Below are 16,721 nucleotides of genomic sequence, written 5' to 3'. Positions count from 1 at the left end.
CTCAGACTAAGGTTTAATCTCCAAAATATACAAAGAACTCACATGACTGCACTCTAAGAAGACAACTAACCCAATTAAAAAATGGGGAAAGGACTTGAACAGACACTTCTCCAAAAAAGACATACAGAAGACCCACAGACACATGAAAAGATGCTCAATATTGCTAGCTATCAGAGAAATGCAAATTAAAACCACAATGAGATACCACTTTACACCGGTCAGGATGGCTATCATAAACAAAGCAACAAACAACAAATGTTGGAGAGGTTGTGGGGAAAAGGGGACCTTAGTTCACTGTTGGTGGGATTGCAGACTGGTACAACCATTATGGAAAACAGTATGGAATTTCCTCAGAAAAATAAAAATCGACCTGCCTTTTGACCCAGCAATTCCACTGCTAGGATTATATCCTAAGAACCCTAAAACACCAATTTCAAAGAACCTTTGCACCACAATGTTCATAGCAGCACAATTTACAATAGCCAAGAATTGGAAGCAACCTAGGTGCCTGTAGGTAAATGAATGGATCAAAAAATTGCGGTACATATACACAATGGAATTCTATGCAGCAGAGAGAAAGAAGGAGCTACTACCCTTTTCAACAGCATGGATGGAACTGAAAAGCATATGCTGAGTGCAATAAGCCAGGTGTTAAAAGACAAATACCATATGATCTCACCCTTAACAGGAAGCTAAACAACAAAACAAGCAAGCAAGCAAAATAAAAACAAAGACACTGAAATAGAGAACAAGAGGACAGCAACCAGAGGGAAGAGGGGAGGGAATTTAAGGGGAAAAATGGGAGGGATTTAGAGGAACAAGTGTAAAGGACACAGGGACAATAACTAAGGGGGGTGGAAATGGGAGGGAGGTGGGGAGCATGGAGCGGGGTGGGCTGGGATGGGAGAAATAGACAGAAAACTGTACTTGAAAAAACAGAAAAATATCCACAAGTTATACTTTGGACTTTTATACTGATATAAAAACTTGAATGTATAAATGGGAAGAAGAGACTAGTCTACACATATTTAAATTAAATTTTTTATATACTGAGCCTTCTAGGAAGTAGAACATAACTCCATATTCCTTAAGTGTAAGCTGTACATGGTGACGTTCAAAGACTACAGTATGAAAAAGGCGGGGGGACAGAAACTTTACAGTGAAAAAATCTGGCAAATGCTACTGTAGTCAGGTGATCAAGGTTAACTTCCACTGTAATAACTTGTGTTGATAATAGGAAGTCTGGCATGACATGATGAAAACAGCACTTTATCTTAATGTTCTTTCTCCCAAGATGACATCAGGCAAACCCCAACTTGAATACATTCTACAAATATTTGACCAGTACTCCCCAAAACTGTCAAGGTTATTAAAAAACAAAAGTGTCAGAAACTGTCACAGCCAGGAGAAGCTGAAGGAGACATGACAATGGAATGTAATTGGTATCCAGGATGGGATTCTGGAACAAAAAATGAACATTATGTAAAAACTAAGGACATCTGAATGGATCAAGATAATTAGTTAATACTGCATAAATATTGGTTCATTGATTTTAACAAATATAACATATTTGTAACATATCAGTTACAATACTATAACACCCTACTATAACATATCAGTTTTTTATGGTTGCCATAACAAACTAACACTGGGTGGCTTAAAACACAATAGAAATGTATTCTGTTCTGGAAAATAGACATCCAGAAACAAGGTGCAGGAGGGTACTATGCTCCCTTGAAGGCTCCAGGGAAGAATCCGGCCATGCTTCTTTATAGCTCTAGCAGTAGCCAGTAGTCCTTGGTGTTCCCTGGCTTGCAGCTGCATCATTCCATCTGTGCCTCCAACACATGGCTTTACTGCCTGTGTGTCTGTGTGTTAACATGCACTTCTCTTACCAGGATACCAGTCTGATTGGCTTTAGGACCCACCCTAAATCCAGGATGATCTCATCCCAGGATTTTTAATTCCAATTAAGGTCATATTCACAGGTACTGCAGCCTAGGACTTCTGGGGCCATGACTCAATCCACTATTATCATATTAATAACAGAGGAACCAGAGCATGTGGTATATGGGAAATCTCCATACTGTCTTTGTAATTTTTCTATAAGTCTAAAACAACTCTATAAGATGAAGTCTATTATCAATAAGATAATACAGGCATACTTCAGAGATGTGGTGGGTGTGGTTCCAGACTGGAGCTATAAAATGAATATTACAATGAAGCAAGTCACATGAATTTTTCAGTTTCCCAGTCATATCAAAGTTATCTTTACCTTACATTGTAGACCATTAAGTGTGCAACAGCACTATGTCTTAAAAAACAATGTATATGCCTTAATTTTAAAAGGCTTTATTGCTAAAAAATGCAAGCCACTGCCTAAGCCTCAGCAAGTCATAATCTCCCTTCTAGTGTCCTGCCTGCCTCCATGCTGGTGGCTGCTGACTGACCAGGGTGGTGGTTGTTGAAGGTTGGGGTGGTCAAGGCAAGTTCTTAAAAAGACAACAGTGAATTCTGCCACATTAATTGACTCTTCTTTTTACTCAAACACTTAAGAGGCCATGATAGGGTTATCAGCTGGCCTAATTTCAATATTGGTGTGCTTTAAGGAATGGGCAGGCATGAGGAGAGGGAGAAAGATGGGAAACTGGCAGGGAGGGTAAGCAGTCAGTATACACAACACTTATCATCAAGTTCCCCATCTTAGATGGGTGCAGTTTATGGCATCCCAAAATAATTACAATAGTAACATCAAAGATAATTGATCACAAATCACCATAAAAACAACAACGAAAAAAGTTTGAAACACTGTGAGAATTACTAAAATGTGACATAGAGACATGAAGTGAGCAAAACAGCTGTTGTAAAAATGGTACCCATAGAGTTACTCAGTGCGGGGTTGCCACTAACCTTCAATTTGTAGAAAATGCATCTGAAAAGTGCAATGAAATGACATTATTTTTATAAAAATAAACACAAATAATAAAAATAATAATTTAAAAACATAGTTGGAGGTGAAAATAGGTATTCATAAGAAAATGTGGTAAGATTTTTGAAATAATAGTTGTTTGAATCCACAGTACTAGTGGTAATTGTTTTCTTTAATATTCATAATATTTAATTGGACTATGCATGTTCCCATAAAAAGATTTCTTTCACCAGGAAAAAAATGAGCTCAAACAATATTAAAGCATCGACTTGCAAGCATCACTCTAGTATTAACTATGTGACCGTAACAGCGACACCTGTGGCAATGCAGGGGTTACACAGACTTTCCAGGGTAACACAACAAGATTGGAACACAGTAAATAAAGCTTCACAGTTATAAGGTGGCATTAAGTTTCGAACAATTTTCTTTTTAAAAAAAATTTTATTTATTTATCTTTAGAGGGGAAGGGAAGGAGAGAAGGAGAGAAATATCAATGTATGGTTGCTTCTGGTACATCCCCTGCTGGGAACTGGCCCCTTGCTTGGAATTGGCCTGCAACCCAGGCATGTGCCCTGACGGGGAATCGAACCGCGATTTTTGGTTCGCAGGACCATGCTCAATCCACTGAGCTACACCAGCCAGGGCTAAACAATTTTCTTTGTAGTCATATATATTTCAACTATTCCATACACTTGATCACATTTCCTATGAATGATCAGAATATTTGGAGAAAGGCTGATTTTGAAGTTGCCATGGTAATTTGTCTAACATAGAATTTAAAATTAAGTTTCTGACTGATTCATCTTCTGTACATCATTTCATGCTGTACAGACCTAGAACCAGAAATTCTTGCTAAAAGATGAATAAACACTTCCAAAGTCGGCCAACGCAGACCTCCTAAAAATTAAGAAAATTCCAGGTATGCAAATGACGACATACAATTCAGTCATTTCTTCCATGTAGTAGACTTCCAGCAGCTTAGGCATAAAATTATACTTCTAGAAGTAAGAGAGATACAAACAGTGGGGAGATAGAAAAATCTATCACTAAACGGCAGTAGTTTGCACTCAAGGAAAAGCACAGATAAACCTTCAGGGGAGAATTTACGTAATCAAACTAGTGATGAAACATTCATCACAGTAAACTGGTTCCCCCAGCAATGCTCATAACTGCCTAAAAGTAGACCTAGAAAAATGGTTAGAAACAGCAGGGGTGGTGGACTTGACAGGAGGAAAGAGATTGCATAGCAAACTGAACTACTAGCTATCAAGCAACCCAGGTAAATTTAGTATAACTGCTCCTGCACAGCCCCTACTCTAAATCAATGCAGTAACTCATGTTCATACTGCAGATCCAAGGTCAGAGTACACTGGTTACTAAGGAAGACTCACAAATTAGTGTTAGGGATAAGTTAAGTGTCATATACAAATAACATAAAGACAAACAACAGTTTTTGTCTGAGACTCTGGAGAGCCTCAAGACCATTCCACACATGAAAACTATTTCGTTAAGAACACTAAGAAGCTATTTGCCTTTTTCACTGTGTTGAAAGTTGCACTGATTGTATAAAGAAAATATTAGGGAAGTCCTGCCAAAATGGAGGAATAGGTAGATACATTGTGCCTCCTTGTACAACCACAAGAAGGGCAACAACAAATTTAAAAACAAAAAACAACAAGAACTGCCAAAAATCTAACTGTGTGGACGTCTGACAACCAAGGAGTTAAAGAAACATTCATCCAGACCTGGGGGTGGATGAAGGGTGGAGAGGGGCGGAGAGGGACAGCTGGGATGGAGAGGACTCACAGCAAGGCAGTGACTAGCGGACTGAAGCAGGTGGAGGCTGGCAAACCCAGAGAGGTGGCAGCTGGTAGAATGAGTGGCCCACATTTGTTTGTGGATAAACCATGATGAACAACTGGGGAGTGAGACAGACCACACAACCCACAGTTCCAGCATGAAGAAATAAAACCTCAAAACCTCTGACTGAAAACAGCTGTGGGGGTTGCAGCAGCAGGTAAAACTCCCAGCCTCACAGGAGAGTTTGCCGCACAGACCCACAAAGTCCTAGAATGCACACAAAACCACCCACCTTAGAATCAGCACCAGAAAGGCTCAATTTGTTTATGGGTAGTGGGTGAAGTGAGTGAAAACCAGCAAGACTTGAGCAAGTGGTAATGTTCCCTCTTGGACCCCTCCCCCACATACGCCACCACAGTGCAGCTATGTGGGTTGCCCCGCCCTGGCAAACACCTAAGGCTCCACCCCTCACTATGTAACAGGCTCACTGAAACAAAAAAATATGGCCCAAATGAAATAACAGATAAAAACTTGAGAAAAAAATACAATTAAGTGATGAAGAGGTAGCCCACCTATCAGATGCAGAGTTCAAAACCCTGGGATTCAGGATGCTCACAGAATTGGTTGAGTATGGTTGCAAAATAGACAAAAGAGTAAAGGCTATAAAAAGTGAAATAAAGGAAAATGTACATGGAACCAACAGTGATGGGAAGGAAACTGGGACTTGAATCCATGGTTTGGAGCAGAAGAAAAAAACAAAAATTCCAACCAGAACAGAATGAAGAAACAAGAATTCAAAAAATGAGAAGAGGCTTAGGAATCTCCAGGATAACTTTAAATGTTCCAACATCCAAATCATAGGGGTGCCAGAAGAAAAAAGGAAGAGCAAAAAGTTGAAAACTTATTTAAAAATAAAATGAAGGAGAACTTCCTCAATGTGGCCAAGGAAATGGCCACTTCCAGAAAGTCCAGGAAGCTCAGAGAGTCCCAAACAAATTGGAATCCAGGAAGCACACACCAAGACACATCATAATTACATTAGTCAAGATTAAACTTAAGGAGAGAATCTTGAAAGCAGCAAGAGGAAAGCAGAGAGTTACCTATGAAGAAATTCCCATAAGATGGTCAGCTGATTTTTCAAAAGAAACCTTGCAGGCAAGAAGGGGCTGGAAAGAAGTATTCAAAATCATGAAAGGCAAGGACCTACATCCAAGATTACTCTATCCAGCAAAGCTTTCATTTATAATAAAAGGGCAGATAAAGTGCTCCCCAGATAAGGTCAAGTTAGAGGAATTCATCATTACCAAGCCCTTACTACATGAAATGTTAAGGGGACTTATCTAAGAAAAAGAAGATCAAAACTATGAACAGTAAAATGACAACAAACTCATAACTATCAACAACTGAACCTAACAAAAACAAAAACAAACTAAGCAAACAACTAGATCAGGAACAAAAATCACAGAAATGGAGATCACATGGATGGTTATCAGTGGGGAGAAGGAGGGAGGAGAATGAAGGGAAATGTACAGGGAATAAGAAGCATACATGGTCTACAAAATAGACAGTGGGAGGTTAAGGATAGTATAGAAAATGTAGAAGCAAAAAAACTTATATTTACAACCCATGGACATGAACTAAAGAGAGAATGCTGACGGGAAGGGGAGTGAAGGGTGGAGGGGAATTAAGGGAGAGGAAATGGTACAACCGTAATAGCATAATCAATAAAATACATTGAAAACATTTATTAGGTAAAAGTGATGGGACCTTGGCAGAAATCAATGCAGCAGCACCTTTAAAAAGCCTACCAGGAGCCCCTTTGAAAAGCACTCGTTGGGCCTTTTGCTAATGACCCACTGAGCCGTCAAGAAAGAGCAGAGTAAAAACACCGCTTTTGGGTGAAGTGGCAGCATGTCATATTGTTCCGCTTCAATCGGTGGTGTGACAAGGGAAAAAAAGCCTACCAGGAAGCAGGAAATATTGTTAATTTTATTAAATCTCAACTTTTGAGTTCACATCTTTTTAATATTCAATGTGACAAAATGAGAAGTACATGTAAGTGTTTCCATAGCCAGAGTGAAGTGGGATGGTGGTTTTCAGTAGACACAGTGAACTCTACTACAATTTTTATTTGATACGACAAACATAAAACTAGTTATTCAGCTTTAGAAAAGGAATGAAACAAACCTGTTATTTCAAGTAAAGCTAATGAGAGTATAAGTAATTTTAAAAATAAAGTTTTAGAAAAAAATTGCAATTCTGGGAAATTTGTGTCCCTCACCATGAGCTTACCAGGTTCTCAATGCTAAAAGATTTTTTTGAAAGCAATCCTGAGAAAAAAGAACAAAGTTGGAGAAACACAGTACCTAATATAAACTATTCTATAAGGTCATAGTAATCAAAACAGCATAGTACTGATATAAAAACAGAAGTACAGATCAATAGAACAGGATAGAGAGCCCAGAAATAAACCCCAGTTTTAGGCCAATAAATATTTGACAGAGGAAGCTAGAGAATACAATGAACTAAAGATAGTTTCTTCAACAAATGGTGTTGGGAAAACTGGACAGACACATGCAGAAAAATGACACTAGACCACCTTCTTACACCACACACAAGAATAAGTTCAAAAGAGATTGAAGACCTAAATATTAGACCTGAAACCATAAAAATTCTAGAAGAAAGCATAGGCAGTAAAATATCAGACATTGCTCATATCATTATTTTATCTGATATATCTCCCATGGGAAATAAAAGAAAAAACAAAGAAGTGGGATTATAGCAAACTAAAAAGGTTTTGCACAGCAAAGAAAACCATCAACAAAATAAAAGACAACCCATGGAATGGGAGAACATATTCATCAATACATCTGATAAAGGGTTAACATACAAAATTTACAAAGAACTTATAAAATTTAACACCAAAAAACCCAAACAATCCAATTAAAAATGGGCAAAAGACTTGAATAGACACTTATCCAAGAAGGACAGACAGATGGCCAATACACGTATGAAAAGATGCTCAACAACACTAATCATCAGAGAAATGCAAGTTAAAACAACAAAGAGATGTCACCTCACACCCATCAGAATGGCTATCATCAATAAATCAACAAACAATGAGTGCAGCAAGAATATGGAGAAAGGGGAACGCTTTTGCACTGTGGTGTGAATGCAGACTGGTGCGACCACAGTGAAAAGCAGTATGGAGATACCACAAAACATTCAAAATGAATCTGCCTTTGACTCAGTGATCCCACTTCTGGAAATAAATCTGAAAAAACCCAAAACACTAATTTGAAAGAAAATAAACACCCTCATGTTCATTGCAGTGTTACAATTGCCAAGATATAGAAGCAACCCAAGTGTCCATCAGTAAATGAGTGGATAAACAACTATGGGATATTTACACAATGGAATACTACTTGGCCATAAAAAAGAAGAAAATTTTATCATTTGTGGCAGCATGGATGGTTCTGGAGAACATTATGCTAAGTGAAATAAGCCAGTCAGAGAAAGACAAATACCAAACAATTTCACTGTATTTGGAATCTAATGAACAAACTGAACTAACAAACAAAACAGAGACAGACTCATAGATAGAGTGCAGGATGACAGCTTAGTTGGGTGGAGGTTAAGGGGTGAAGAGATCAAGCAAAAAAAAAAAACCTCATGGACATGGACAACAGTGTGGAGCTTGTGGGGAAGGAGGAGTATAAGTGGGCTAAATGACAATGAAAAAATACAATAAAAAATTTAAAAAGATTATTCTGATAATATTAATGATAAGATTTTTTTAAAGATTTTATTCTTATTTATATTTAGAGAGAGAGGAAGGGAAGGAGAAACATCAACATGTGGTCGCCTGTTGTGTGCCCCCAAGTGGGAACTTGGCCTGCAACCCAGGCATGTGCCCTGACTGGGAATCGAACCAGCGACACTCTGGTTTGCAGCCTGAACTCAATCCACTGCGCTACGCCAGCCAGGGAAATGATAAGATATTTTGATATTATGTATATCACAGTGAATTGTGTCCACATTCAAAGACTTAACATATGTTTTCCAAAAACCTAATGCATAAAGTTACAAAATTATGAATGGGTAAAAAATTCACTCAAAGTACAAAATAAGCCAAAAGATTTTAATAAATAAGGTATGAAAAAGCCATTGATGTGGTTTCAGATGTCAACTGCAACAAACTCTTTTAGCTGTAAAAATGATCATGTAATACATTGTCTTTCAGCTTTATAAATTCTTATTTAATATTCTCTTTTAACCAAGTTTAATTTCTCTTTTTTCTCTTTTTGGTTCAATGACTACAATTCTCCAGTTAAACTTTGCATTTTGAGATAAGTGTAAATTCACAAGAAGATTTAGAAAAAAGTACAGAGAGATCCCATCTATCCTTTACTCAGTTTACCTTAAATGTGACATCTCACAAAAATATACATCGTACAATATCACAAACAAAACACTGACAATGACAGTCAAGACACAGAAAATTGTTATCACCGCAAGGATCCCTCATGTTGAACTTTGGTGGACACAATCATTCTCACTCCCTACCCTAAAACCCCGGAAACCACTCACCTGTTCCTCATTCTGACTATTTTCTCATTTCAAGAGTGTTATACAATGAAATCATATACTATGTAGTCTTCTGGAATTGGCTTGAAACATAAGTCTCTGAAGATTTATCCTTTCAGTTGCATGTATCAATAGTTCATTCTTTTTCACTGCATGTTCGGTTTTGGTTTTTTTTCAGGCTGCCAAGCTGTTTTCCAGAACGGTGAGAGGGGAGCTTTTACATCAAGAATTCAATTTTCTTAATAGTTATAGGGCTATTCAAATTGTTTATTTCATATTGAGTGAGTTGTGGTAGTTTGTATTTTTTGAGGAGTTGCTCCATTTCATCTGTTTTCAAATTCATGTGTGTAGACTTAGAGTATTCCCTTATAATTCTTTTGGTTTCTCTAGACTCTGTAGTGAGTTCTCCTGCTTCATTTTTAATATTAGTAATATTTTTCTTTTTGTCCTTGTCAGTCTTTTTAGAGATCAATTATATTACTCTTTCCAAAGAACAGCTTTGTCTCATTGATTTTCTCTCGTTTTCTATTTTGAACTTCAGAATTTCTGCTCTTTATATTCCTTCCCTCTGGGTTTATTTTGCTCTTTTTCTTGGGTGTTGAGGTGGAAGCTTAAATTATTGATCAATATATTCTTTTTGTATTGTAAGCATTTAGTGCTATAAATTTCCCTCCCAGAACTGCTTTTGCTGTGTTCCACAATTTTAATGTACTGTATTTTCATTTTTCTTCAGTTCAATTCATTGTCCATGGAATTTTTTATTTTTTTTATTTTTTTTTTCTTTTTCATATTTTTTTTTATTGATTATGCCATTACATTTGCTCTATTCCCCCCTCCCCTCCACCCTGCATACCCCTCCCCCACCATTTCCCCCTTTAGTTCATGAACATGTGTCTCAAATTCTTTAGATTCTGTATTTCCCCTACTATTCTTACCCTCCCCCCTATCTATTTTCTATCTACTGTCTGTACTACTTATTTTCTGTACCTTCTCCCCCCTTCCCCTCCTCCCACTCCCCTGTTGCTAACCCTCCATGTGATCTTCATTTCTATGGTTCTGCTCCTGATCTAGCTATCCTCTTAGTTTGCTTTTGTTTTAGGTGTGGTTCTTAATAACTGTGAGTTTGCTGTCCTTTCACTGTTCATCTTTTTTATCTTCCTTTTCTTAGATAAGTCCCTTTAACATTTCATATAATAAGGGCTTGGTGATGATGAACTCCTTGAATTTGATCTTATCTGAGAAGCACCTTATCTGTCCTTCCATTCGAAATGAAAGTTTTGCTGGATAGAGCAATCTTGGTTGTAGGTCTTTGGATTTCATGACTTGGAATACCTCTTTCCAGCCCCTTCTTGCCTGTAAGGTCTCTTTTGAGAAATCTGCTGACAGTCTGATGGGAACTCCTTTGTAGGTGACTGTCCCCTTAGCTCTTGCTGCTTCTAGGATTCTCTCCTTCATTTTAATCTTGGCTAATGTAATTATGATGTGCCTTGGTGTGTTCCTTCTTGGGTCCAACTTCTTTGGGACTCTCTCAGCTTCCTGGATTTCTCGGAAGTCTATTTCCTTTGCCATCTTGGGGAAATTCTCCTTTATTATTTGTTCAAATAATTTTTCAACTGGTGGTTGTGCCTTTCCCCCTTCTGGTACCCCTATAATTCGGATGTTGGAACGTTTAAAGATGTCCTGGAGGTTCCTAATCTTCTCCTCATTTTTCTGAATTCTTATTTCTTCATTCCTTTCTGTTTTATCATTTTTTTCTTCTGTCTGGTCCTCTCCCTTGATTTGAGTCCCAATTTTCTTTCCATTACTATTGGTATCTTTTGTATCAGCATTCATTTCAATTAATTTAGCTTCCATATGTTTCTCTAATTTGTGACTAAAATCCACCAGTTCTGTAAGAATCTTTATAACCAGTGTTTTGAACTGTGCATCTGAAAGACTGGCTATTTCTTCATCACTTAGGTCTATCGGTTCTGGGGCTCTGAGTTGATCTAGAGCCATTTTTGGTTTATTCGTGCTGTTAAGTGAGCGGAGCGAAGCCTTAGTTGTTTACCAGGACGGGGCGACCCAGGTCGCTGGTTTGTGACACTGTGTGTGGGGGCGGGGTCAGAGAGGGAGCGATGGCGTTCCTCTCCGCTAGCCCAGAGCATCCAGTCACTCACACAAACGCCTCGGGCTTGCTTATCTGATCCTAATTTTGCGAGCCTGCTGCACCGCGCGTGGGTTTCCCTTCTCACTGGTTTCTCCGCACGTAAATGCGCGCGACCGACTGACCCACCGCGCCTCTTCCCTATGCGCTCCGCAGCCAGCTCGCTGGCGATCAGCCCTCGGTTGCCTGCGCGCCCCGCGCACCGCCCCGGGAATTTTTTCTTGCTAACCTGCTCCGCTTCTGGTCTCGCTCCTTGTACCGTTCCAGCCGAGTATCTAGTTGTCCTTTGGACTCCGTATTGTTGATTTTCCGTGTGGCTTGGTTGTGACTGCTGTTAAAAATAGTTGTTCTTAGATTTGGTTGTGCACAGAGGCGAGGTGGACCCTCCACCTACTTCTCCATCTTGCCATGGAATTTTTTAAATCCCTTGAAATTTCCACCTTAACTCATGGATTACTTATAACTGTATTATTTAGATTCCAATTTTTTGAGATTTTTCTATTATCAATTGATCTTTAGTTTGATTCTATTACATATTTACACTATGTTTCTATATGTCCCGTGGGAACTCAAAAAATGTGTATTCTCTTCTTGTTAAATACAGTGCTCTATAAATTTCAATTAGATCCTACTGGTTGGTGGAATTTTTAAGTTATTCTGCATCCTTATTGATTTTCTATCTAAGTGTTCATTAATTATTTATAGAGGAGTGTTGAAGTCCCCAACTATAATTGTGGAATTGCCTATTTCTCACTTCTTCTCCTTCTCCTTTTTTTGCTCACATGTTTTTCAGGTTCTTTGGTGTATACACTTTTTAAGATTGCTATGCCACACTGATGGATCCACAATTTTATCATGATATAATGCCCTTCTTTGTATCTGATAACTTTCTTTGCGTGGAAGTCTACTTTGTCTAATATCCATAGTCACTTCTGCTTTTCTTTGATTAATATTTGCATAATAAATCTTTTTTGCCCTTTTGTTTTCAACATCCCTGTATCATTATATTTGAAGTCATTTTTTGTAGATACTATATAGTTGGGTTTGGGTTTTTTTTTTTTGAGGATTAAAAAAATCTTTATTGAAGGGTTTTATTTTATTTTAAAAAATATTTTATTGATTATGCCATTACAGCTGTCCCATTTCCCCCCTTCATTCCCCTCCACCCTGCACACGCCCTCCCTCCATTTCCCCCCTTTAGTTTAGGACCATGCGTCTCAAGTTCTTTAGATTCTATATTTCCCATACTATTCTTGCCCTCACCCCTGTCTATTTTCTACCTACCATCTATGCTACTTATTCTCTGTACCTTCCTCCCCCTTCTCCTCCTCCCACTCCCCTGTTGCTAACCCTTCATGTTATCTCCATTTCTATGGTTCCGCTCCTGATCTAGCTGTCCTCTTAGTTTGCTTTTGTTTTAGGTGTGGTTGTTAATAACTGTGAGTTTGTTGTCCTTCTACTGTTCATATTTTTTATCTTCTTTTTCTTAGATAAGTCCCTTTATCATTTCATATAATAAGGGCTTGGTGATGATGAACTCTTTGAATTTGATCTTATCTGAGAAGCACTTTATCTGTCCTTCCATTCTTTTCTTTTTTTTTTCCCCAGGCATTTTTCCTGACTGGGAATCTAACCAGTGACCTTTCTGTTCACAGGTCAGCACTCAATCCACTGAGCCACACCACCCAAGGCATATATTGACATTTTTTTTCCTCCAGTCTAAATGAAAGCTTTGCTGGATAGAGCAATCTTGGATGTAGGTCTTTGGATTTCATGACTTGGAATACTTCTTTCCAGCCCCTTCTTTCCTGCAAGATCTCTTTTGAGAAATTAGCTGACAATCTGAGGGGAACTCCTTTGTAGGTAACTGCCTCCTTTTCTCTTGTTGATTTTAGGATTCTCTCCTTAAGTTTAATCTTGGCTAATGTAATTATGTTGTGCCTTGGTGTGTTCCTCTTTGGGTCCAACTTGTTTGGGACTCTGAGCTTCCTGGATTTCCTGGAAGTCTATTTCCTTTGCCAGATTGGGGAAGTTCTCCTTTATTATTTGTTCAAATAACTTTTCAATTTGTTGCTCTTCCTCTTCTCCTTCTGGTACCCCTATAATTTGGATGCTGGAACGTTTAAAGATGCCCTGGAGGTTCCTAAGCCTCTCCTCATTTTTTGAATTCTTGTTTCTTCCTTCTTTTCTGATTGGATGTTTCTTTCTTTCTTCTGGTTCACTCCTTTGATTTGAGTCCCAGTTTCCTTCCCATCACTATTGGTTCCCTGTACATTTTCATTTATTTCACTTAGCATGGCCTTCATTTGTTCATCTAATTTGTGACCAAATTCAACTGATTCTGTGAGCATCTTGATTACCAGTGTTTTGAATTGGGCATCTGATAAGTTGGCTACCTCTTTGTCACTTAGTCGTATTTTTTCTGGAGCTTTGATCCATTCTTCTGTTTGGGCCATTTTTTTTTTTTTGTCATGACACACCTGTTATGTAGTGAGGGGCAGAGCCTTAGGTGTTCACCAGGGCAGGGCAACCCACATTGCTAGGTTGTGACGCAGTATGAGGGGAAGGGGTCTGAGAGGGAACAATGGTGCTTGCTCCAGTCTTCCAGATTTCAGTCACTTCCTCACCTTCCCACAAGCAAACTGGACCCTTCTGGTGCTGATTCCCTGGTGGGTGGACTTGTGTATATTCTAGGACCCTATCTCTCCAAAAAACTCTCCTGTGAGGCTAGGAGTTTCTCCTGGCCCCTCAACCCCCATGGGTGTTTTCAATCAGTGATTTGAGGCTTTATTTCCCCATGCTGGGACCCTGGGTTGTGTGGTCTTTCTCGCTCCCCAGTTTCACCTGGTTTATCTGCATACTAATGTGGGACCGCCCAGTCCACCAGCCACCTTGCACACCGTGCCCAGTTCTACAATTCACCACCTGGCTGCGTCCTCCAACCACTGCTTTGCTGAGAGCCCTCTCCGCCTTGGCTGCCCGACTCCGCCCCTCCTACTGGTCTGGATGAATGTGTCTTCTTTAACTCCTTGGTCGTCAGACTTCCATACAGTTCAATTTTCTGTCAGTTCTGGTTGTTTTTTGTTTTTAAATTGTTGTTGTCCTTTTTTTGTTATGTGAGGAGGTACATTGTGTCTACCTATGCCTCCATGTTGGCCAGATGTTGGGGATTTTTTTTTCTTAAGATTCTATTTATTTATCTTTAGGGGGAAGGAACAGAGGGAGAAATATCAATGTATGGTTGCCTCTTGTGTGTCCCCTGTTGGGAACTGGCCTGCAACCCAGGCATGTGCCCTGACTGGGGATTGAACTGTGATCCTTTGGTTCGCAGGCTCACGCTCAATCCACTGAGCTACACCAGCCGGGCTACTGGGGATTTTTTTTAATCCACTCTGCAATCTTTGTGATTTAATTGGTGTACTTAGACAATTAACATATAAGTTAGAGATTTACTCTGCCACTGATTTTTTGTTTTCTATTCTCTCTGATTTGTTTTTTCTGTTTTCTTTTTCCTGCTTTCCTGTCACTAGGGCACATTTCAAAATTCTATTTTTATTAATCTATGGTTTTGTAGTGTATCACTCCACATAGCTTTTTAGTTTTGCTCTAAGTATTAAATTATATAAACATAATGTATCGAGATCTACTTTTGTCATTATATTACCACTTCCAGTGATATATAGAAACTTTCCCTCCCTTTATGTCTCTTTACCCTTCCTCATTCATAACGTAATTGTATTAAACATTTCCTGTATATACATTTACAATATGGAAATTTTGTTAAAAATTCAACTGACAAACATAATTTAGAAAGCAGAAAGGAGAAGAAGGCTCTATTCAAGTTCTTATTTTGAGTTGATTATAGACTCACATGTAAATGTAAGAAATAAATTCTCTTAGTTTTCCTTAATCACGAAATGTTTTGATTCTCCTTTATTTCTGAAGAATATTGCTTAAGATACAGGACTCTTGAATCACAGTTCTTTGCTTTCAGCACCTGAAAAATGTTCGGCCACTGAATATTTTGCTTCCGGCCTCCATGGTTTCCGATGATAAATCTACTGCCATTCAAGTTCTTTTCTGCTGTGTAACATACGTATTGTTCCTCTCCTGCTGGTTTCAAGGTTTTCTCTGTTGGTCTCAGTAGTTTGACTACTAGGCAGCTTGCCATAGTTGTCTTTAGATTTTTTCTTGCTTGGGGTTTGCTCAGCTTCCTAAATATGTTTAAACATTTTGCCAAATTGGTGAAAATTTTAGCCATTATTTCTACCTATACATTTTCAATCATCTCCCTTTCTTTTTCTTCTTCCAGTGTGGCAATAACACAAATATTATACCTTTTATTAAGATTTCCACAGGTCCCTGTATCTCTGCTAATGATTTCCAGTCTATTTCTCTTTCTTGTTCAGATTGGGTAAAATTTACTGTTCTACTTTCAAATTCACTGATTCTTTCCTGTCTCCTCCACTCTACTTTTGAGCCCATCTGTTGTAGACCGCTCTTGCCTGGTTCTAGGAATTGTATCTCGACCCCTTGCGGCTAAGGGAGAGGGATGACCTCTGGAATGCAAGCGGCAGGAGACAAAGCTTGTCTCTGGTAGCAAACGCTGCCTCTGTTTCCTCTCCCTGCCCCCAAAGCTTGGTTGGAAGTCAATGACAGGTAAAACCCCTCACAGTGGGGGGAAACCTAAGCCAGACCTGATCACTTGGGAGGCCTTCATGGAAGGACTTGGGAGGCTGCAACAAGGAGCAATGGACTCTTGCCCCCCCTTCTGGCTTTGACCAAGCCCAAGTCCCCATGTTCTCTGGGAGAAGTACTTCCTGGCTCTAATCCCCTTAAGCCTGAATACCTGTTGGGGAGAGGTGCAGCTCCTTGCCTGGCCAGAGCGTGCCCTGGGGAAAATCTGGCATCACAAAGACTTGCTGATAACCTGTGAAATCTGCTCTGCTAAGAGTGCTTTCATTCATATGTTAGGGGTTCAAGCAGGAAAACCTAAAACTCTGTTCCTGACAGACTCTGACTCATACTAAACCCTCAGATTTCTTTGAAATGTTATCTACTGTTTGATCCTTGCCACCCTGTATTCCTGTGTATTACAACCCAATAAAAGGCTATGGAAGAAGGTGCTTGAGGCCTTTTTCTCCTCGGAGAAACTGGCCACTGCTCAGATCCTTTTTCCTCTGGGAAACTGGCTACCTCTCCTCCCCAAGCAGATCACATCATGTCTCAGTCATGTTTACTCTCATCCGTGGCACACGG

At 39.1% G+C, this 16,721-nt stretch overlaps 1 protein-coding gene and 1 non-coding gene across 6 annotated transcripts in view; one reads left to right on the top strand and one right to left on the bottom strand.

Annotated features, from left to right (window-relative positions):
• The window catches only part of TTC6 (tetratricopeptide repeat domain 6), a 265,950-nt gene that overhangs the window by 83,170 nt on the left and 166,059 nt on the right, over positions 1 to 16,721 (bottom strand). The window lies entirely within an intron of this gene.
• Positions 6,544 to 6,679, top strand: LOC119038325 (small nucleolar RNA SNORA21). Its single transcript, XR_005080401.2, has one exon. It is a non-coding gene; the product is annotated as a small nucleolar RNA SNORA21 (small nucleolar RNA).

The sequence above is a fragment of the Artibeus jamaicensis genome, unplaced genomic scaffold, assembly GCF_021234435.1.
Source record: "Artibeus jamaicensis isolate MK-2021 breed Jamaican fruit bat unplaced genomic scaffold, CSHL_Jam_final contig_760, whole genome shotgun sequence".
In the NCBI taxonomy this organism is placed as follows: Eukaryota; Metazoa; Chordata; class Mammalia; order Chiroptera; family Phyllostomidae; genus Artibeus; species Artibeus jamaicensis.
Note: the sequence above shows the minus strand (reverse complement) of the source record. Positions and strands in the feature narration are given on the sequence as shown.